Genomic DNA, 24,059 nt, shown 5'->3' with positions numbered 1-24,059 from the left:
ATTTTCACTTTGACGATGAAACACAGAAGTTACATCGGAATTGAATACAAAAGGCACAATGCCAACCTAAGTACAAGAAGACTGAGTCTTCTTACAGTCTATGCTTCGAGACTTTCCTGTGTCACCAGTTTTTAGATTCCCATGCTTCACTTCCAATTTACTGTGTCCCTTGGACCTTCCGTTTGACGATGGAACACAGAAATTGCATCGGAATTAATTACAAAAGGAACAATGTTGACATAAGTACAAGAAGACTGACTTTTCTTAGTGTCTATGTTTTGAGCCTTTCCTGTGAGACCAGTTTCAGATTCCGATGGTTCACTTCACATTTAATTTATTCCTTGGACCTTCACTTTGACAATGAAACACAAATATTGCATCGGAATTAAATACAAAAGGCACAATGCCGCCTTTAGTACAAGAATACTGACTTTTCTTAGTGTCTATGTTTAAACCTTTCCTGTGTCACCAGTTTTTGTTTCCGATGCACGTCTTCAGGTTTACTGTATCCCTTGGACTTTCACTTTGACGATGAAACACATAAATTGCATCGGGATTAAATACAAAAGGGACAAGGCCGACTTAAGTACCGGAAGACAGATTCATCTTACTGTCTATGATTTGAGCCTTTCTTGTGAGACCAGTTTTAGATTCCGATGCTTCACTTCATGTTTACTGTATCCCTTGGACCTTCACATTGACGATGAAACACAGAAATCGCGTCGGAATTAATTACAAAAGGAACAATGTCGACATAAGTACAAGAAGACTGACTTTTCTTAGTGTCTATGTTTTGAGCCTCTCCAGTGAGACTAATTTTTGTTTCCTATGCTTCACGTCCTATTTACTGTATCCCTTGGACCATCACTTTGATGATGAAACACAGAAATTACATCGGAATTGAACACAAAAGGCACAATGCCAACTTAAGCACAAGAAGAGTGAGTCTTCATACTGTCTATGTTTTGAGCCTTTCCTGTGTCACCAGTTTTAGGTTCCGATGTTTCACGTCCAAGTTACTGTATCCCTTGGACCTTCACTTTCACGATGAAACACAAAAATTGCATCTGAATCAAATACAAATGACACAATGCCGACTATAGTACGAGAAGACTGACTTTTCTTAGTGACTATGTTTTGAACCTTTCCTGTGATACCAGTTTTAGATTCCGATGCTTCACTTCAGGTTTAGTGTATCCCTTGGACTTTCATTATGACAATGAAGCACAGTAATTGCATCGGAATTAAATAGAAAAGGCACAATGCCGACTTAAGTAGAAGAAGACTGAGTTTTCTCAGTGTCAATGATTGGAGCCTTTCCTGTGAGACCATTTTTAGATTCCAATACTTCACTTCAGGTTCACTGTATCCCTTGGACCTTCGCTTTGATGATGAAACACAGAAGTTGCATCGTAATCAAATACAAAAAAACCACTACGCTGACTTAGGTACAAGAAGACTTAGTCTTCTTACCATCTATGTTTTGAGCCTTTCCTGTGAGAACAGTTTCAGATTCCGATGCTTCACTTCAGGTTTACTGTACCCCTTGGACCTTCACTTTGACGATGAAACACAGTAATTGCATCGGAATTGAATAAAAAAGGCACAACGCCGACTTATGTACAATAAGGCTGAGTCTCCTTACCGTCTGTGTTTTGAGCCTTTCCTGTGAAACCAGATTTAGATTCCGATGCTTCACTTCAGGTTTACTGTATCCCTTGGACCTTCAAATGGGTGAAATGGCTCAGAGCACTATGGGACTCAACATCTTAGGACATAAGTCCCCTAGAACTTAGAACTACTTAAACCTAACTAACCTAAGGACATCACACACGGCCATGCCCGAGGCAGGATTCGAACCTGCGGCCGTAGCAGTCCCACGGTTCCGAACTGCAGCGCCAGAACCGCTTGACCACCGCGGCCGGCCCTTGGACCTTCACATTGACGATGAAACACAGAAATTGCATTGGAATGATATATAAAGGCACAATGCCGACCTAAGTACTAGAAGACTGAGTCTTCTTACCGTCTATGTTTTGAGCCTTTCCTGTGAGAACAGTTTTCAATTTCAATGCATCACTTCAGCTTTACTGTCTCCCTTGGAGCTTCACTTTGACTAAGAGACACAAAAATTGCACCGGAATTAAATACTAAAATCACAATACCGACTTAAGTACAAGAGGACTGAGTCTTCTTACTGTCTATGCTTTGAAAATTTCCTGTGTCGCCAGTTTTAGATTCCGATGCTTCACTTCAGGTTTACTGTATCCCTTGGACGTTCACTTTGACAACGAAACACAGAAATTGCATCTGAATTAAATACAAAAGGCACAATGCCAACTTAAGTACATGATGACCGAATTCTCTTAGTGCCTATGCTTTGAGCCTTTAGTGTGTCACCAGTTTTAGATTCCGATGCGCAACTGCAGGTCTACTGTATCCCTTGGAATTTCACATTCACGATTAAACACAGAAATTGCATCGGAATTAAATACAAAAGGCCCAATGCCGACTTAAGTACAAGAAGACTGACTTTTCATAGTGTCTATGTTTTGAGCTTTTCCTGTGTCACCAGTTCTAGATTCCGATGCACAACTGCAGAATTAATGTATCACTTCGAACTTCTCATTGACGATGAAACACAGAAATTGCATCGGAATTAAATACAAAACGCACAATGCCGACTTAAGTACAAGAAGACTGACATTTCTTAGTGTCCATGATTTGAGCCTTTCCTGTGAGACCTGTTTTAGATTCCGATGCTTCACTTCAGGTTTACTGTATGACCTGGACCTACACTTTGGCCATGAAACACAGAAATTGCATCGGAATTCAATACAAAAGGCACAATGCCGACTTAAATACAAGAAGACTGAGTCTTCTTACCGTCTATCTTTTGAGCCTTTCCTGTGAGAACAGTTTTGGATTCCAATGCATCTTTTCAGCTTTACTGTCTCCAATGGAGCTTCACTTTGACTATGAGACACAAATATTGCACCGGAATTAAATACTAAAATCACAATACCGACTTAAGTACAAGAGGACTGAGTCTTCTTACTGTCTATGCTTTGAAAATTTCCTGTGTCACCAGTTTTAGATTCCGATGCTTCACTTCAGGTTTACTGTATCCCGTGGCCCATCACTTTGACGATGAAACACAAACATTGCATCGGAATTAAATACAAAAGGCACAATGCTGACATAAGTACAAGAGCACTGAGTATTCCTACTGTCTATGTTTTAAGTCATCCCTATGCGACCATTTTTAGATTCCGGTGCTGCGCTTCAGGTTTACTGTATTCCTTGAACCTTCACATTGACGATGAAACACCAAAATTGCATTGGAATTAAATACAAAAGGCACAATGCCTACTTAAGTACAAGAAGACTGAGTCTTCCTACTGTCTATGCTTCGAGCCTTTCCTGTGTCACCAGTTTTATATTCCGATGCTTCACTTCCAATTTACTGTATCACTTGGACCTTCACTTTGTGGGTGAAACACAGTTATTGCATCGGTATTAAATACAAAAAGCACAATGCCGACTTAAGTACAAGAAGACTGACTATTCTTAGTGTCTATGTTTGAATCCTTTCCTGTGAGATCAGTTTTAGATTCCGATGCTTCTATTCAGGTTTACTGTATCCTTTGGTCCTTCTCTTTGACGATGAAACACAAAAATTGCAGCGGAATTAAATACAAAAGGCACAATGCCGCCTTTAGTACAAGAAGACTGACTTTTCTTAGTGTCTATGTTTAAACCTTTCCTGTGTCACCAGTTTTTGTTTCCGATGCACGTCTTCAGGTTTACTGTATCCCTTGGACTTTCACTTTGACGATGAAACACATAAATTGCATCGGGATTAGTTATAAAAGTCTCAATGCCGACTTAAGTGCAAGATGACTGACTCTTCTTAGTGTCTATGTTTTGAGCTTTTCCTGTGTCACCAGTTTTAGATTGTGATGCACAAATGATGGTTTACGGTATCCCTTGGACCTTCACTTTGACGATGAAACACAGAAATTGCATCGGAATGAAATACAAAAGGCACAATGCCGACTTAAGTACTAGAAGACTGAGTCTTCATACTCTCTATGTTTTGAGCCTTTCCTGTGAGAGCAGTTTTAGATTCCGATGCTTCACCTCATGTTAACTGTATCCCTTGTACCTTCACTTTGCCCATGAAACACAGAAATTGCAGCGGAATTCATTACAAAAGGCACAATGGCGAGTTAAGTGCAAGAAGACTGAGTCATCTGACTCTCTATGCTTTGAGCCTTTCCTGTGAGACTAGTTTTAGATTCCGATCCACAACTGCAGGTATACTGTATCCCTTGGTCCTTGGCATTGAAAGTGAAACACAATAATTACATCGGAATCTTAATACAAAATTCACAACGCCGACTTAAGTTCAAGAAGACTGACTTTTCTTAGTGTCTATGATTTGAGCCTATACTGTGAGACCAGTTTTAGATTCCGGTGCTTCACTTCAGGGTTACAGGATCCCTTGGACCTTCACACTGACAACGAAACTCTGAAATTGCATCGGAACTAAATACAAAAGGCACAATGCCGACTTAAGTACAAGAAGACTGACCTTTCTTTGCGTCTATGTTTTGAGCCTCTCCTATGTAACCAGTTTTAGATTCCGATGCTTCTCTTCAGATTAACTGTATCCCTTGGACCCTCTCTTTGACGATGAAACACAGAAATTGCATCGGAATTATATACAAAAGACACAATGCCGACTTAAGTACTAGAGGACTGAGTCTTCTTACTGTCTATGATTTGTGCCTTTCCTGTGAAACCAGTTTTAGATTCCGATGCTTCACTTCTGGTTTACTGTATTATATGGACCTTCACATTGACGATGAATCACAGAAATTGCATCGGAATTAAATACAAAAGGCACAATGCCGCCTTAAGTACGTAAAGAGTGAGTCTTTTTACCATCTATGATTTTAGCCTTTCCTGTGAGACCAGTCTTAGTTTCCGATGCTTCACGTCAGGTTTACTGTATCCCTTTGACCCGCACATTGACGATAAACACAGATATTGCATCGGAATTAAATACAAAAGGCATAATGCCGACTTAAGTACGAGAAGACTGAGTCTTCTTACGGTCTAATGTTTGAGCCTTTCCTGTGACACCAGTTTTAGATTCCGATGCTTCACTTCAAATTTCCTGTAACCCTTGGACCTTCACAATGTCGACGAAACACTGAAATTGCAACGGAATTAAATACAAAATGCACAATGCCGATTTATGTACAAGAAGACTTACTTTTCTTAGTGTCTATGTTCGAGCCTTTCCTGTGTCACCAGTTTTAGATTCCGATGCACAACTGAAGCTTCTCTGTATCTCTTGGACCTTCACATTGACGATGAAACACAGACATTGCATCGGAATGAAATACAAAAGGCACAGTGCCGACTTAAGTTCAAGAAAACTGTCCTTTCTTGGTGTTTATGTTTTGAGCCTCTCCAGTGAGACTAGTTTAAGATTCCGATGGTTAACGTCCATTTTACTGTATCCCTTGTACCTTTACTTTGACGTTGAGACACAGAAATTGCATAGGAATTAAATACAAAAGGCACAATGCCGACTTAAGTGCAAGAAGACTGAGTCTCCTTACTGTATATACTTTGAAGCCTTCCTGTGTCACCAGTTTTAGTTTCCGATGCTTCACGGCCAATTTAGTGGATCCCTTGGACCTTCACTGTGACGATGAAACACAAAATTGCATCGGAATTACATACAAAAGGCACAATGGCAACTTAAGTACAAGAGGACTGACTTTTCTTAATGTCTATGTTTTGAGCCTTTCCTGTTAGACCAGTTTTAGATTCTGATGCTTCACTTCAGGTTTACTGTATCCCTTGGACCTTCATTTTGACGATGAAACACAGTAATTGCATCGTAATTAAATACAAATGGCACAGTGCCGACTTAAGTACAAGAAGGCTGATGTTTCATAGTGTCCATGCTTTGAATCTCTCCTGTGAGACCAGTTTTGGATTACGATGCTTCACTTCAGGTTTACTGTATTCCTTGGACCTTCAAGTTGACGCTGAAACTAAGAAATCGCATCAGAATTAAATACAAAAAGCACAATGCCGTATTTAGTGTAAGAAGACTGACTTTTCTTAGTGTCTATGATTCGAGTCTTTACTGTGTCTCCAGTGTTAGATTCCGATGCACAACTGCAGGTTTACTTTATGCCTTGGACCTTCACATTTACGATGAAACACAGTAACTGCATCGGAATTGAATACAAAAGGCACAATTCCGACTTAAGTACAAGGAGACTGACTTTTCTTATTGACTATGTTTGAGCCTTTCCTGTGTCACCACTTTTAGATTCCGTTGTAGTCCTGCAGGTTTACTGCATGCTTGGAACTTCACATTCACGATTAATCACAGAAATTGCTTCGGAATTAAATGCAAAAGGTACAATTCCGACTTAAGTACAAGAAGACAGAATCCTCTTACCGTCTATGATTTGAGCCTTTCCTGTGAGACCAGTTTTACAATCCGATATCTGACTGCAGGTTTACTGTATCACTTGGACCTTCACATTGACGGTGAAACATAGATATTGCATCGGAATTAATTACAAAATGCACAATGCCGACTTAAGTACAAGTAGACTAACTTTTCTTAGTGTCTATGTTTCGAACCTTTTCTATGCCACCAGTTTTAGATTCCGATGTACAACTGCTGGTTTACTGTATCCCTTGGACCTTCACATTGTCGATGAGACGCAGTAATTGCACCGGAATTAAATACAAAAGGCACAATGCCGACTTAAGTACAAGAAGAAAGACTTTTCTTAGTGTCCGTGTTCTGAGCCTCTCCTGTGTCACCAGTTTCACATTCCGTTGCACAACTGCTGGATTTCTGCACCCCTTAGACCTTCACATTGGCGAAGAAACAAATTAACTGCACGGAAATAAATACAAAGACACAATGCTGACTTAAGTACAAGAAGATTGAATTTTCACCGTGTCTATGTTCTGAGCCTCTCCTGTGTGACTGGTTTTAGATTCCGATTCTTCACGTCCAATTTACTGTATCCCTTGGACCTTCACTTTGACGATGAAACACAGTAATTGCATCGCAACTAAATACAAAAGGCACAATGCCGACTTAAGTACACGAAGACAGACTTTTCATAGTGTCTATCCTTTGAGCCTTTCTTGTGAGACCAGTTTTAGATTCCGATGCTTCACTTCAGGTTTACTGAATCCCTTGGACCTTCACTTTGACGATGAAACACAGTAATTGCATCGCAACTAAATACAAAAGGCACAATGCCGACTTAAGTACACGAAGACAGACTTTTCATAGTGTCTATGCTTTGTGCCTTTCCTGTGAGACTAGGTTTGGATTCCAAAGCTTCACTTCTGGTTTACTGAATCCTTTGGACCTTCACTTTGACGATGAAATACAAAAATTGCTTCCGAATTAAATCCTAAAGGCACAATGGCGACTTAAGTACAAGAAGACTGATTCCTCTTACCGTCTGTGATTTGAGCCTTTCCTGTGGGACCAGTTTTAGATTCCGATGCTGGACTGCTGGTTTACTGTATCCCTTGGACATTCACATTGTCGATGAAACACAGTAATTGCATCGGAATTAAATACAAAGGCACAATGCCGACTTAAGTACAAGAAAACTGACTTTTCTTAGTGTCCGTGTTTTGAGCCTGTCCTGTGTCACTAGTTTATGATTCCGTTGCACAACTGCTGGTTTTCTGTATCCCTTAGAACTCCACATTGACTAAGAAACACAGTAATTGCATCGGAATTAAATACAAAAGGCACAATGCCGACTTAAGTACAATAAGGCTGACTTTTCTTAGTGTCTATGTTTTGAACCTTTCCTGTGAGCCCAGTTTTTGATTACGATGCTTCACTTCAGGTTTACTGTATCCCTTGGACCATTACTTTGATGATACAACACAAAAATTGCATAGGAATAAAATAAAAAAGGCACAATGGCGACTTAAGTACAAGAAGACTAAGTCTTCTTACTGCCTATGCTTTGAGCCTTTCCTGTGTCACCAGTTTTAGATTCCAATGCATCACTACAGGTTTACTGTATCCCTTAAACCTTCACTTTGACGATGTAACACAGATATTGCATCGGAATTAATTACAAAAGGCACAATGCCGACTTAAGAACATGAAGACTGACTTCTCTTAGTGTCTACGTTTCGAGCCTTGACTGTGTAGCCAGTTTTAGATTCCGATGCACTACTGCAGGTTCACTGTACCCCATCGTCCTTCACATTGACGGTGAACCACAGAAAATGTTCTGGAATTTAATACAAAAGGCACAATGCTGACTTAAGTTGAAGGAGACTGACTTTTCTTAGTGGCTATGCTTTGAGCCTTTTCTATGTCACCAGTTTTGGATTCCGATGCACAACTGCTGTGTTATTGTATACCTTGGCCCTTCGCATTGATGAAGAATCACAGCATTTGCTTCGTAATTAAATTCAAATGGCACAATGCCGACTTAAGTGCAAGAAGACTGACTTTTCTTAGTGTCTATGTTTTGAACTTCTGCTGTAAGACCAGTTTTATATTCTGATGCTTCACTTCAGTTTTACTGTATCCCTTAAACCTTCAATTTGACGATGAAACACAGTAATTGCATCGGAATTAAATACAAATGGCACAAGCCCGACTTAAGTACAAGAAGACAGACTGTTCATAGTGTCTATTCTTTGAGCCTTTCCTGTGAGACCAGCTTTAGATTCCGATGCTTCACTTCATATTTACTGAATTCCTGGACCTTCAGATTGACGAAGAAACACAAAAATTGCATCGGAATTAATTATAAAAGGCACAATGCCGACTTAAGCACATGAAGACTGACTTTTCTTAGTGTCTATGTTTCGAACCTTTCCTGTGTCTCCAGTTTTAGATTACGATGCTTCCCTTCAGGTTTACTGTACACTTGGACCTTCACATTGCCGATGAAACACAGCAATTGCATCGTAATTAAATACAAATGGCACAATGCCGACTTAAGTACAAGAAGACTGACTTTTCTAAGTGTCTATGATTTGAGCCTTTCCTGTGCGACTAGTTTTATATTCTGATACAGGTTTACTGTATCCCTTAGACCTTCACTTTGTCGATGAAACTCAAAAATTGCATCGTGATTAAATACAAAAGGCACAATGCCGACTTATGTACAAGAAGATTGAGTCTTCTTACTGTCTGTGCTCTAAGCCTTTCCTGTGAGACCAATTTTGGATTCCGATGCTTCACTTCAGGTATACTGTATCCCTTGGACCTCCACTTTGACGATGATACACAAAAATTGCATCGAAATGAAATACAAAATGCACAATGCCGACTTAAGTACAAGAAGATTGACTATTCTTAGTGGCTTTGCATTGAGCCTTTGCTGTGAGACGAGTTTTAGATTCCGATGCTTCACTTCAGGTTTACAGTATCCCCTGGACGTTCGCTTTGACGTTGAAACACAAAAATTGCATCGGAATAAAATACAAAAGTCACAATGCCGACTCAAGTACAATAAGACTGAGTCTTGTTGCTGTCTATGTTTGAGCCTTTCCTGTGAGACCAGTTTTAGATTTCGATGCTTCACTTCAGGTTTACTGTATCCCTTGGACCTTCACATTGACGATGAAACACAGAAATTGCATCGGAATTAATTACAAAAGGCACAATGCCGGCTTAAGTACAAGAAGATTGAGTCTTCCTAAAAATCTATGTTTTGAGCCTTTCCTGTGAGACCAGGTTTAGTTTCAGATGCATCCTTTCAGGATTACAGTATCCCTTGGATCTCCTCATTTTCCATGAAACGCAAAAGTTGCAACGGAATTAATTACGAATTGCATAATGCCGACTTAAGAACAAGAAGACTGTCTTTTCTTACCATCTTTGTTTGAGCCTTTCCTGTGAGACCAGTTTTAGATTCCGATGCTTCACGTCAGGTTTACTGTATCCCTTTGACCTGCACATTGACGATGAAACACAGAAATTGCATCGGAATTAATTACGAAACCCACAATGCCGGCATAAGTACAAGAAGATTGACTTTTATTGCGTCTATGCTTCGAGCCTTTCCTGTGTCACCAGTTTTAGATTCCGATGCACAACTGCAGGTTTACTGTATCCCTTGGACCTACTCATTGAGGATGAAACACAGTAATTGCATCGGAATTAAATGCAAAACGCACAATGCCGACTTAAGTACAAGAAGACTGACTTTTCTTAGTGTCTATTTTTCTACCCTTTCCTGTGTCTCCAGTTTTAGATTACGATGCTTCACTTCAGGTTTGCTGTACCCTTGGATTTTCACATTGCCGATGAAGCACAGCAATTGCATCGTAATTAAATACAAAAGGCACAATGCCGACTTAAGTACAAGAAGACTGACTTTTCTTAATGTCTATGAATTGAGCCTTTCCTGTGAGACTAGTTTTACATTCTGATGCTTCTATTCATGTTTACTGTATCCCTTAGACCTTCACTTTGTCGAAGAAACACAATAATTGCATCGTAATTAAATACAAAAGGCACAATGCCGACTGAGGTACAAGAAGACAGACATTTCTGCGTCTATGTTTTGAGCCGTTCCTGAGTCACCAGTATTAGATTCCGTTGCACAACTGCTGGTTACTGCATCTCTTCGACCTTCACATTGACGATGAAACACAGTAATTGCGTCGGAATTAAATGCAAAAGGCACAATGCCGACTTACGTACAAGAAGACTGACTTTTCGTGGTCCTATGCTCCGAGCCTTTCCTGTGAGACTGGTTTTAGGTTGTGATGCTTCACTTCAGGTTTACTGTATCTCTTGGACCTCCACATTGACGATGAAACACAAATATTGCATCGGAATTAAATACAAAAGCCACAATGCCGACTTAAGTACAAGAAGAGTGACTTTTCTTAGTGTCTATGTTCTGATCCGTTCCTGAGAGTCTAGTTTCAGATTCCGATGCTTCACTTCAGGTTCACTGAATTCCTTTGATCTTCCCTTTGACGATGAAACACAGATATTGCATCGGAATTAAATACGAAAGGCACAATGCCGACTTACATACAAGAAGACTTAGTCTTCCTACTGTCTATGTTTTGAGCCTTTCCTTTGAGACCAGATTTGGATTCCAATGCTACACTTCCGGTTTACTGTATCCCTTGGACTTTCACTTTTACGATGATACACAAAAATTGCATCGCAAGTAGATACATAATGCACAATGCCGACCTAAGTACAAGAAGACAGACATTTCTTAGTGTCTATGATTTGGGCCTTTCCTGTGAGACCAGTTTTAGATTCCGATGCTTCACTTCAGGTTTACTGCATCCCTCGGAACTTCACATTGGCGATAAAACACAGTTATTGCACCGGAATTAAATACAAAATGCACAATACCGACATAAGTTCGAGAAGACTGAGTCTTCTTACTGTCTATGGTTTGAGCTTTTCATGTGAGACCAGTTTTAGATTCCGATGCACAACTGCTGGTATACTGTATCTCTTGGACCATCACATTGAAAATAAAACACAGTAATTGCATTGGAATTTATTACAAAAAACACAATGCCGACTTAAGTACAAGTTACCTGACATTTCCTAGTGTCTATGCTTTGAGCTTTTCCTGTGAGACGAGTTTCAGATTCCGATGCACAACTGCAGGTATACTGTATCCCTTGGACCTTCGCATTGAAAAAGAAACACAGCAATTGCATCGGAATTTAATGCAAAAAGCACAATGCCGACTTAAGTACAAGAAGACTGTGTTTTCTTAGAGTCCATGTCTTCAGCCTTTGCTGTGAGACCAGTTTTAGATTCCGTTGCTTCACTTCAGGTTTACTGTATTCCTTGGACCTCCACATTGACGATGAAACACAGAAATTGCATCGGAATTATATACAAAAGGCACAATGCCGACTTAAGTACAAGAAGACTGAGTCTTCTTACTGTCTATGATTTGAGCCTTTCCTTTGAGACCACATTTAGATTCCGATACTTCACTTCAGGTTAACTGTATCCCTTGGACGTTCAATTTCACGATGAAACACGAAATTGCAGTTGAATTAAATACAAAAGTCATAGTGGCCACTTAAGTACAAGAAGACATAGTCTTCTTACTGTCTATGTTTTGGGTCCTTCCATTGAGACCAGTATTAGATTCCGATCCTTAACTGCAGGTATACTGTATCCCTTGGACGTTCACAATGAAAATGAAACATAGGAATTGCATCGGAATTAAATACAAAATGCACAATGCCGACTAAAGTACAAAGAGACTGAGACTTCTTAGTGTCTATGTTTTGAGCCTTCCCTGTGGGTCCAATTTTAGATTCCGATGCTTCACTTCGGGTTTACTGTATCCCTTGGACCTTCACTTTGATGATGAAACACCGAAACTGCATCGCAATTAATTACAAAAGGCACAATGACGACTTAAGTACAAGAAGACTGACTTTTCTTAGTGCCTATGTTTTGAGCCTTTCATGTGAGACCAGTTTTAGATTCCGATGCTTCACTTCAGGTTTACTGTATCCCTTGGACCTTCACATTGACGATGAAACACAGAAATTGGATCGGAATTAAATACAAAATACACAATGCAGACTTATGTACAAAAAGACTGAGTCTTCTTACGTCTATGCTTTGACCCATACTTGTGAGACCAGTTTTAGATTCCGATGCTTCACTTCAGGTTAACTGTATCCCTTGGACGTTCTCTTTGACGATGAAACACAAAATTTGCATCGGAATAAAACTCAAAAATCACAATGCCGACTGAAGTACAATAAGACTGAGACTTCTTACTGTCTATGTTTTGAGCCTTTCCTGTGAGACTAGTTTTAGATTCCGATGCACAACTGCAGGTATACTGTATCTCTTGGACCTTCACATTGAAAATGAAACACAGTAATTGCATCGCAATTTAATACAAAAGGAACAATGCCGACATAAGTACAAAATGACTGACTTTTCTTAGTGTCTATGATTTGAGCCTTTGCTGTGAGACCAGTTTTAGATTCCGATGCTTCAGTTCGGGTTTACTGTATCCCTTGGACCTTCACATGGACAATGAATCACAGTAATTGCACCGGAATTAAATACAAAAGACACAATGCCGACATAAGTGCAAGAAGACTGACATTTCTTAGTGTATATGCTTTGAGCCTTTCCTGTGAAACCAGCTTCAGCTTCTGATGCTTCACATCAGGTATACTGTATCCCTTGGACCTACACTTCGGCTATGGAACACAGAAATTGCAACAGAATTAAATACAAAGGGCACAATGCCGACTTAACTACGAGAAGACTGACTCTTCTTACCGTCTAAATATTGAGCCTTTGCTGTAAGACCGGTGTGAGATTCCGATGCTTAACTTCAGTTTTACAGTACCCCTTGGATCTTCACATTGGCGATAAAAAACAAAAATTGCATCGGAATTAAATACAAATGACACAATGCCAACTTAAGTACAAGAAGATTGTGTCTTCTTACCGTCTATGTTTTGTGTCTAACCTGTGATACCAGTTTTAGATTCCGATCCTTCACTTGAAGTTTACTGTATACCTTGGTCCTTCACTGTGACGATGAAATATAAAAATTGCATCGGAATTAAATACAAAAGCACAATGCCGACTTAAGTAGAAGAGGACTGAGTTATCTTACTGTCTATGGTTTGAGCCTTCCCAGTGAGACCTGTTTTAGATTCCGATGCCTCACTTCAGGTTTACTGTATCACTTGGACCTTCACATCAACGTTGAAACACAGAAATTGCATCGGAATTAAATGAAAAATGCACAATGCTAACTGAAGTACAAGAAGGCTGACGTTTCTTAATTCCTATGTTTTGACCCTATCCTGTGCGACCAGTTTTAGATTCCGATGCTTCACTTCAGGTTTAATGTATCCCATGGACCTTCACATTGCCGATGAAACGAGGAAATTGAATCGGAATTAAGTACAAAATGCACAATGCCAACATAAGTACAATAAGAATGAGTCTTCTTACTGTCTATGTTTTGAGCCTTTACTGTGAGACCAGTTTTAGATACCGATGCTTCAGTTCAGGTTTACTGTATCCCCTTGGACCTTCACTTTGACGATGAAACACAAAAATTGCATTGGAATTAAACACAAAAGTCACAATGCCGACTTCAGTATAAGAAGACTGACTTTTCTTAGTGCCTATGCTTTAAGTCTTTCATGTGAGACCTGTTTTAGATTCCGATGCTTCACTTCGGATTTACTGTATCCCTGGTACCTTGACATTGACGATGAAACACAGAAATTGGTGCGGAATTAAATACAAAAGGCACAATGCCTACATAAGTGCAAGAAGACTGAGTCTTCTTACTGTCTATGTTTTGAGCATTACCTGTGTATCCAATTTCAGATTCCAACACACAACTGCACGTTTACTGTATCCCTTGGACCTTCACATTGACGATGAAACACAGATATTGCATCGGAATTAAGTACAAAAGGCACAATGCCGACTTAAGTACAAGAAGACTGACTTTTCTTAGTGTCTATGTTCTGATCCGTTCCTGAGAGTCTAGTTTCAGATTCCGATGCTTCACTTCAGGTTCACTGAATTCCTTTGATCTTCCCTTTGACGATGAAACACAGATATTGCATCGGAATTAAATACGAAAGGCACAATGCCGACTTACATACAAGAAGACTTAGTCTTCTTACTGACTATGTTTTGAGCCTCTCCTTTGAGACCAGATTTGGATTCCAATGCTACACTTCCGGTTTACTGTATCCCTTGGACTTTCACTTTTACGATGATACACAAAAATTGCATCGCAAGTAGATACAAAATGCACAATGCCGACGTAAGTACAAGAAGACAGACATTTCTTAGTGTCTATGATTTGGGCCTTTCCTGTGAGACCAGTTTTAGATTCCGATGCTTCACTTCAGGTTTACTGCATCCCTCGGAACTTCACATTGGCGATAAAACACAGTTATTGCACCGGAATTAAATACAAAATGCACAATACCGACATAAGTTCGAGAAGACTGAGTCTTCTTACTGTCTATGGTTTGAGCTTTTCATGTGAGACCAGTTTTAGATTCCGATGCACAACTGCTGGTATACTGTATCTCTTGGACCATCACATTGAAAATAAAACACAGTAATTGCATTGGAATATATTACAAAAAACACAATGCCGACTTAAGTACAAGTTACCTGACATTTCCTAGTGTCTATGCTTTGAGCTTTTCCTGTGAGACGAGTTTCAGATTCCGATGCACAACTGCAGGTATACTGTATCCCTTGGACCTTCGCATTGAAAAAGAAACACAGCAATTGCATCGGAATTTAATGCAAGAAGCACAATGCCGACTTAAGTACAAGAAGACTGAGTTTTCTTAGAGTCCATGTCTTCAGCCTTTGCTGTGAGACCAGTTTTAGTTTCCGTTGCTTCACTTCAGGTTTACTATATCCCTTGAACCTCCACATTGACGATGAAACACAGAAATTGCATCGGAATTATATACAAAAGGCACAATGCCGACTTAAGTACAAGAAGACTGAGTCTTCTTACTGTCTATGATTTGAGCCTTTCCTTTGAGACCACATTTAGATTCCGATGCTTCACTTCAGGTTAACTGTATCCCTTGGACGTTCAATTTCACGATGAAACACGAAATTGCTGTTGAATTAAATACAAAAGTCATAGTGGCCACTTAAGTACAAGAAGACATAGTCTTCTTACTGTCTATGTTTTGGGTCCTTCCATTGAGACCAGTATTAGATTCCGATCCTTAACTGCAGGTATACTGTATCCCTTGGACGTTCACAATGAAAATGAAACATAGGAATTGCATCGGAATTAAATACAAAAGCACAATGCCGACTAAAGTACAAAGAGACTGAGACTTCTTAGTGTCTATGTTTTGAGCCTTCCCTGTGGGTCCAATTTTAGATTCCGATGCTTCACTTCGGGTTTACTGTATCCCTTGGACCTTCACTTTGATGATGAAACACCGAAACTGCATCGCAATTAATTACAAAAGGCACAGTGACGACTTAAGTACAAGAAGACTGACTTTTCTTAGTGCCTATGTTTTGAGCCTTTCATGTGAGACCAGTTTTAGATTCCGATGCTTCACTTCAGGTTTACTGTATCCCTTGGACCTTCACATTGACGATGAAACACAGAAATTGGATCGGAATTAAATACAAAATACACAATGCAGACTTATGTACAAAAAGACTGAGTCTTCTTACGTCTATGCTTTGACCCATACTTGTGAGACCAGTTTTAGATTCCGATGCTTCACTTCAGGTTAACTGTATCCCTTGGACGTTCTCTTTGACGATGAAACACAAAATTTGCATCGGAATAAAACTCAAAAATCACAATGCCGACTGAAGTACAATAAGACTGAGACTTCTTACTGTCTATGTTTTGAGCCTTTCCTGTGAGACTAGTTTTAGATTCCGATGCACAACTGCAGGTATACTGTATCTCTTGGACCTTCACATTGAAAATTAAACACAGTAATTGCATCGCAATTTAATACAAAAGGAACAATGCCGACATAAGTACAAAATGACTGACTTTTCTTAGTGTCTATGATTTGAGCCTTTGCTGTGAGACCAGTTTTAGATTCCGATGCTTCAGTTCGGGTTTACTGTATCCCTTGGACCTTCACATTGACAATGAATCACAGAAATTGCATCGGAATTAAGTACAAAAGGGGCAATGCCGACTTAAGTACAAGAGGACTGAGTCTTCTTACCGTCTAGGTTTTGAGCATTTCCTGTGAGACCAGTTTTACATTCCGATGTTTCTCTTCAGGATAACAGTATCCCTTGGACCTTCACATGGACAATGAATCACAGTAATTGCACCGGAATTAAATACAAAAGACACAATGCCGACATAAGTGCAAGAAGACTGACATTTCTTTGTGTATATGCTTTGAGCCTTTCCTGTGAAACCAGCTTCAGCTTCTGATGCTTCACATCAGGTATACTGTATCCCTTGGACCTACACTTCGGCTATGGAACACAGAAATTGCAACAGAATTAAATACAAAGGGCACAATGCCGACTTAACTACGAGAAGACTGACTCTTCTTACCGTCTAAGTATTGAGCCTTTGCTGTAAGACCGGTGTGAGATTCCGATGCTTAACTTCAGTTTTACAGTACCCCTTGGATCTTCACTTTGGCGATAAAAAACAAAAATTGCATCGGAATTAAATACAAATGACACAATGCCAACTTAAGTACAAGAAGATTGTGTCTTCTTACCGTCTATGTTTTGTGTCTAACCTGTGATACCAGTTTTAGATTCCGATCCTGCACTTGAAGTTTACTGTATACCTTGGTCCTTCACTGTGACGATGAAATATAAAAATTGCATCGGAATTAAATACAAAAGCACAATGCCGACTTAAGTAGAAGAGGACTGAGTTATCTTACTGTCTATGGTTTGAGCCTTCCCAGTGAGACCTGTTTTAGATTCCGATGCCTCACTTCAGGTTTACTGTATCCCTTGGACCTTCACATCAACGTTGAAACACAGAAATTGCATCGGAATTAAATGAAAAATGCACAATGCTAACTGAAGTACAAGAAGGCTGACGTTTCTTAATTCCTATGTTTTGACCCTATCCTGTGCGACCAGTTTTAGATTCCGATGCTTCACTTCAGGTTTAATGTATCCCATGGACCTTCACATTGCCGATGAAACGAGGAAATTGAATCGGAATTAAGTACAAAATGCACAATTCCAACATAAGTACAATAAGAATGAGTCTTCTTACTGTCTATGTTTTGAGCCTTTACTGTGAGACCAGTTTTAGATACCGATGCTTCAGTTCAGGTTTACTGTATCCCCTTGGACCTTCACTTTGACGATGAAACACAAAAATTGCATTGGAATTAAACACAAAAGTCACAATGCCGACTTCAGTATAAGAAGACTGACTTTTCTTAGTGCCTATGCTTTAAGTCTTTCATGTGAGACCTGTTTTAGATTCCGATGCTTCACTTCAGATTTACTGTATCCCTGGTACCTTGACATTGACGATGAAACACAGAAATTGGTTCGGAATTAAATACAAAAGGCACAATGCCTACATAAGTGCAAGAAGACTGAGTCTTCTTACTGTCTATGCTTTGCGTCTTTCCTGTGTCACCTGTTTTAGATTCCAATGCACAACTGCAGGTTTACTGTATCCCTTGGACCTTCACTTTGACGATGAAACACAAAAATTGCATCGGAATTAAATACAAAAGGCACACAGCCGACTTAAGTACAAGAAGACTGACTTTCCTTAGTGTCTATGTTTTGAGCATTACCTGTGTATCCAATTTCAGATTCCAACACACAACTGCACGTTTCCTGTATCCCTTGGACCTTCATTTTGACGATGAAGCGCAAAAATTGCATTGTAATTAAATACAAAATGCACAATGCCGACGTAAGGACAAGAAGACCTACTTTTCTTAGTGTCTATGTTTTGAGCCTTTCCTGTGTCACCAGTTTTAGCTTCCGATGCACAACTGCAGGCTCACTGTATCCCCTGGACCTTCACATTGGCGATGAAACACAGAGATTGCATCGGACCTAAAGACAAAAAGCACAATGCCGACTTAAGTACAATATGACTGACTTTTCTATGTGTCTATGTTTAGAGCCTTTCCTGTGTCACCAGTTTTAGATTCCTATGCACAACTGCAGGTTTACTGTATCCCTTGGACCTTTACTTTGACGATGAAACACTAAATTGCATCGGAATTAAATAAAAAAGACACAATGCCGCCTTAAGTACTAGGAGACTGACTTTTCTTAGCGTCTATGTTTTCAGACTTCCCTGTGTCACCAGTTTTAGAGTCCGAAGCACAAATGCAAGTTAACTGTATCCATTGGAGCTTCACATTTGTTATGAAACACAGAAATATCATCGGAATTAAATACAAAAGGCACAATGCCGACTTAAATACGAGAAGACTGAGTCTTCTTACTGTCTATGTTGTAGTCATTACCTGTGTATCCAGTTTCAGATTCCGATGCACAACTGCAGGTTTACTGTATCCCTTGGACCTTCACATTGACGATGAAACACAGATATTGCATCGGAATTAAGTACAAAAGGCACAATGCCGACTTAAGTACAAGAGGACTGAGTCCTCTCACTGCCTATGTTTTGAGCCTTTCCTGTGAGACCAGTTTTAGATTCCGATGCTTCACTTCAGGTTTCCCGTATCCCTTGACCTCCATTTTGACGATGAAGCACAAAAATTGCATTGGAATTAAATACAAAAGGCACAATGCCGACTAAAGTACAAGAAGACTGACTTTTCTTAGTGTCTATGATTTTAGCGTTTCCTGCTTCACCAGTTTTAGTGTCCGATGCACAAATGCAGGTTCACTGTATCCATTGGAGCTTCACATTAGCTATGAAACACAGAAATTTCATCGGAATTAAGTGCAAAAGGCACAATGCCGAATTAATTACATGAAGACTAAGCTTTCTTAGTGTCTATGTTTTGAGTCTCTCCTGTGTCGCCTGTTTTAGATTCCGATGCACAACTGCAGGTTTACTGTATCCCTTAAACCTTCACTTTGACGATGAAACACTAAATTGCATCGGAATTAAATACAAAAGGCACAATTCCGATTAAAGTACAAGAAGACTGACTTTTCTTAGTGTCTACGATTTTAGCGTTTCCTGTGTCATCAGTTTTAGTGTCCGATGCACAAATGCAGGTTTTCTGTATCCATTGGAGATTAACATTGGCTATGAAACTCAGAAATTTCATCGGAATTAAGTACAAGAGGCACAATGCCGAGTTAAATACAAGAAGACTGAGTCCTCTTACTGTCTATGTTTTGAGCCTTTCCTGTTAGACCAGTTTTAGATTCCGATGCTTCACTTCAGGTTTCCTGTATCTCTTTGACCTTCATTTTGACGATGAAACACAAAAATTGCATTGGAATCTAAAAAAAGGCAAAATGCCGACTTAGGTACAAGAAGACTGACTTTTCTTAGTGTCTATGTTTTGAGCCTTACCTGTGTCTGCAGTTTTAAATTAAAACGCAAAACTGGAGATTTCCTGTATCCCTTGGACCTTCACTTAGACGATGAAACACTAAAATGCATCGGAATTAAATAAAAAAGGCACAATGCCGCCTTAAGTATTAGGAGACTGGCTTTTCTTAGTATCTATGTTTTCAGATTTCCCTGTGTCACCAGTGTTTGAGTCCGAAGCACAAATGCAGGTTAACTGTGTCCATTGGAGCTTCACATTTTCTATGAAACACAGAAAGTTCATTGGAATTAAATACAAAGGGCACAATGCCGACTTAAATACGAGAAGACTGAGTTTTCTTACTGTCTATGTTTTGCGCCTTTCCTGTGTCACCTGTTTTAGATTCCGATGCACAACTGCAGGTTTACTGTATCCCTTGGAGCTTCGCTTTGACGATGAAACACAAAAATTGCAAATACAAAAGCCACAATTCCTACTTAAGTATAAAAAGACTGACGTTTCTTAGTGTCTATCTTTTGAGCCTTTTCTGTGTCACCAGTTTTAGAGTCCGATGCACAACTGAAGGTTTACTGTATCCCTTCGACGTTCACTTTGACGATGAAACACAAAAATGGCATCGGAATTAAATACAAAATGCACAATGCCGACTTAAGTGCAAGATGACTCACATTTCTTAGTGTCTACGTTTTGAGCCTTTCCTGTGTCACCAATTTTAGATTCCGATGCTCAACTGCAGGTTTACTGTATCCATTGGACGTTCACTTTGACGATGAAACACAAAAATGGCATCGGAATTAAATACAAAATGCACACTGCCGAGTTAAGTACAAGAAGACTGACTTTTCTTAGTTTTTTGGTTTTGAGCCTTTCCTGTGTCACCAGTTTTAGATTCCGATGCACAAATGCAGGTTTACTGGATCTCTTGGACGTTCACTTTGACGATGAACCACAGAAATTGCATCGGAATTAAATACAAATGGCACAATGCCGACGTAAGTACAAGAAGACTGAGTGTTCCTACTGACTATGCTTTGATTCATTGCTTTGAGACCAGTTTTAAATTCCGATGCTTCACATCAGTTTTCCTGTATCCCTTGGACCTTCACTTTGACGATGAAACACAAATATTGCATCGAAATTAAATAGAAAAAGCACAATACCGACTCAAGTTCAAGAAGACAGACTTTTTTAGTTTCTATGATTTCAGCCTTCCCTCTGCCACCAGTTTTAGGTTCTCATGCACAATTGTAGGTTTACTGTATCCCTTGGACGTTCACTTTGACGATGAAACACAAAAATTGCATCGGAATTAAATACAAAAGGCACACTGCTCAGTTAAGTACAAGAAGAATTGCGTCTCTTTGTATTTATGTTTTGAGCCTTTCCTGTGTTACCAGTTTTAGATTCCGATGCGCAACTGCAGGTTATTGTATCCCCTGGACCTTCACATTGGCGATGAAACACAGAAATTGCATCGGAATTAAATACAAAAGGCACTATGCTGACTTAACTACAAGAAGACTGAGTCTTCTTAGCGTATATGGTTTGAGCCTTTCCTGTGACACCAGTTTTAGAATCCGACGCTTCACTTCATAATAACTGTATCCCTTGGACACTCACATTGACGATGAAATACAAAAATTGCATCGGAATTAAATACAAAAAGCACAAAGCCGACTTAAGTACAACAAGAATGATGTCTCTCAGTGCCTATGATTTGAGCCTTTCGTGTGTCACCTGTTTTAGAGTACGAAGCACAACGTCAGGTTTACCGTATCCATGGGACCTTCACATTGACGATGAAACACAGAATTGCATCGGAATTAAAAACAAAAAGGAAATGCCGACTTAAGTACAAGAAGACTGACTCCTCTTACTGGCTATGTTTTGAGCCATTCCTGTGAGACCAGTTTCAGATTCCGATGCATCACTTTAGGTTTACTGTGTCTTTTGGACCTTCACTTTGATGACGAAACACAAAAATTGCATCGGAATTAAATACAAAAGGCACATTGCCGACTTAATTACAAGAAGACTGACTTTTCTTAGTGTCTATGTTTGGAGCCTTTCCTGTGTCACCAGTTTTACATTCTGATGCACAACTGCATGTTTAATGTATCCCTCGGACCTTCACTTTGACGATGAAACACTATATTGCGTCGGAATTAAATACAAAAGGCACAATGCCGACATAAGTACAAGTGGACTGACTTTTCTTAGTTTTTATGTTTTGAGCCTTTCCTGTGTCACCAGTTTTAGATTCCGATGCACAACTGCAGGTTTACTGTATCCCTTGGACCTTCACATTGACGATGAAACACAGATACTTAATCGGAATGAAGAACAAAAAGGCAGAATGCCGACGTAAGTATAAGAAGACTGTGTCCTTTACCGACTATGTTTAAACCCTTTCCTGTCAGACCAGTTTTAGAGTCCGAAGCACAACTGCAGGTTTACTGTACCCCTTGGACCTTCACATTGACGATGAAACACAAAAATTGTATCGGAATGAAATACAAAAGGCAGACTGCCGACTTAACTACAAGAAGACTGAGTCTTCTTACTGTCTATGTTTTGACGCTTTCCTGTGAGACCAGTTTTAAATTCCGATGGATCACTTCATGTTTACTGTATCCCTTGGACCTACACATTGACGTTGAAACAAAAAAATTGCATCGGATTTAAATACAAAAGGCACAATGCCGACTTAAGTACAAGAAGACTGACTTCTCTTTGTGCCTATGCTTTGAGCCGTTCCTGTGTCACCAGTTTTACATTCTGATGCACAACTGCATGTTTACTGTATCCCTTGGACCTTCACTTTGACGATGAAACACTATATTGCGTCGGAATTAAATACAAAAGGCACAATGCCGACATAAGTACAAGAGGACTGACTTTTCTTAGTTTTTATGTTTTGAGCCTTTCCTGTGTCACCAGTTTTAGATTCCGATGCACAACTGCATGTTTACTGGATCCCCTGGACCTTCACATTGACGAAGAAACACAAAAATCGCATCGGAATTAAATACAATAGGCACACTGCCGAGTGAAGTACAAGAAGACTGACTTTTCTTAGTTTTTATGCTTTGAGCCTTTCCTATGTCACCAGTTTTAGATTCCGATGCACTACTGCAGGTTTACTGTATCCCTTGGACCTTACCATTGACGATGAATCACAGAAATTGTATCGGACTTAAATACAATAAACACAATGCCGACTTAAATGCAAGATGACTGACATTTCTTAGTGTCTGCGTTTTGAGCCTTTCCTGTGTCACCAGTTTTAGATTCCGATGCTTAACTGTAGGTTCACTGTATCCATTGGACGTTCACTTTGACGATGAACCCAAAAATGGCATCGGAATTAAATACAAAATGCACATAGCCGTCATAAGTACAAGAGGGCTGACTTTTCCTAGTTTTTATGTTTTGAGCCTTTCCTGTGTCACCAGTTTTAGATTCCGATGCACAACTGCAGGTTTACTGGATCTCTTGGACGTTCACTTTGACGAAGAAACACTATAATTGCATCGGAATTAAATACAAAATGCACACTGCTTAGTTAAGTACAAGAAGACTGACTTTTCTTAGTTTTTTTTGTTTAGAGCGTGTCCTGTGTCACCAGTTTTAGATTCCGATGCACAACTGCAGGTTTACTGTATCCCTTTGACATTCACATTGACGATGAAACACTAAATTGCGTCGGAATTAAATACAAAAGGCACAATGCCGTCATAAGTACAAGAGGACTGACTTTTCTTAGTTTTTATGTTTTGAGCCTTTCCTGTGTCACCAGTTTTAGATTCCGATGCACAACTGCAGGTTTACTGGATCTCTTGGACGTTCACTTTGACGAAGAAACACAATAATTGCATCGGAATTAAGTACAAAATGCACACTGCTTAGTTAAGTACAAGAAGACTGACTTCTCTACGTTTTTATGTTTTGAGCCTTTCGTGTGTCACCAGTTTTAGATTCCGATTCGCAACTGCAGGTTTACTGCA

This window comes from Schistocerca americana, chromosome 4, assembly GCF_021461395.2.
Source record: "Schistocerca americana isolate TAMUIC-IGC-003095 chromosome 4, iqSchAmer2.1, whole genome shotgun sequence".
NCBI classification, from domain to species: domain Eukaryota; kingdom Metazoa; phylum Arthropoda; class Insecta; order Orthoptera; family Acrididae; genus Schistocerca; species Schistocerca americana.
This window is presented reverse-complemented; position numbering follows the sequence as displayed.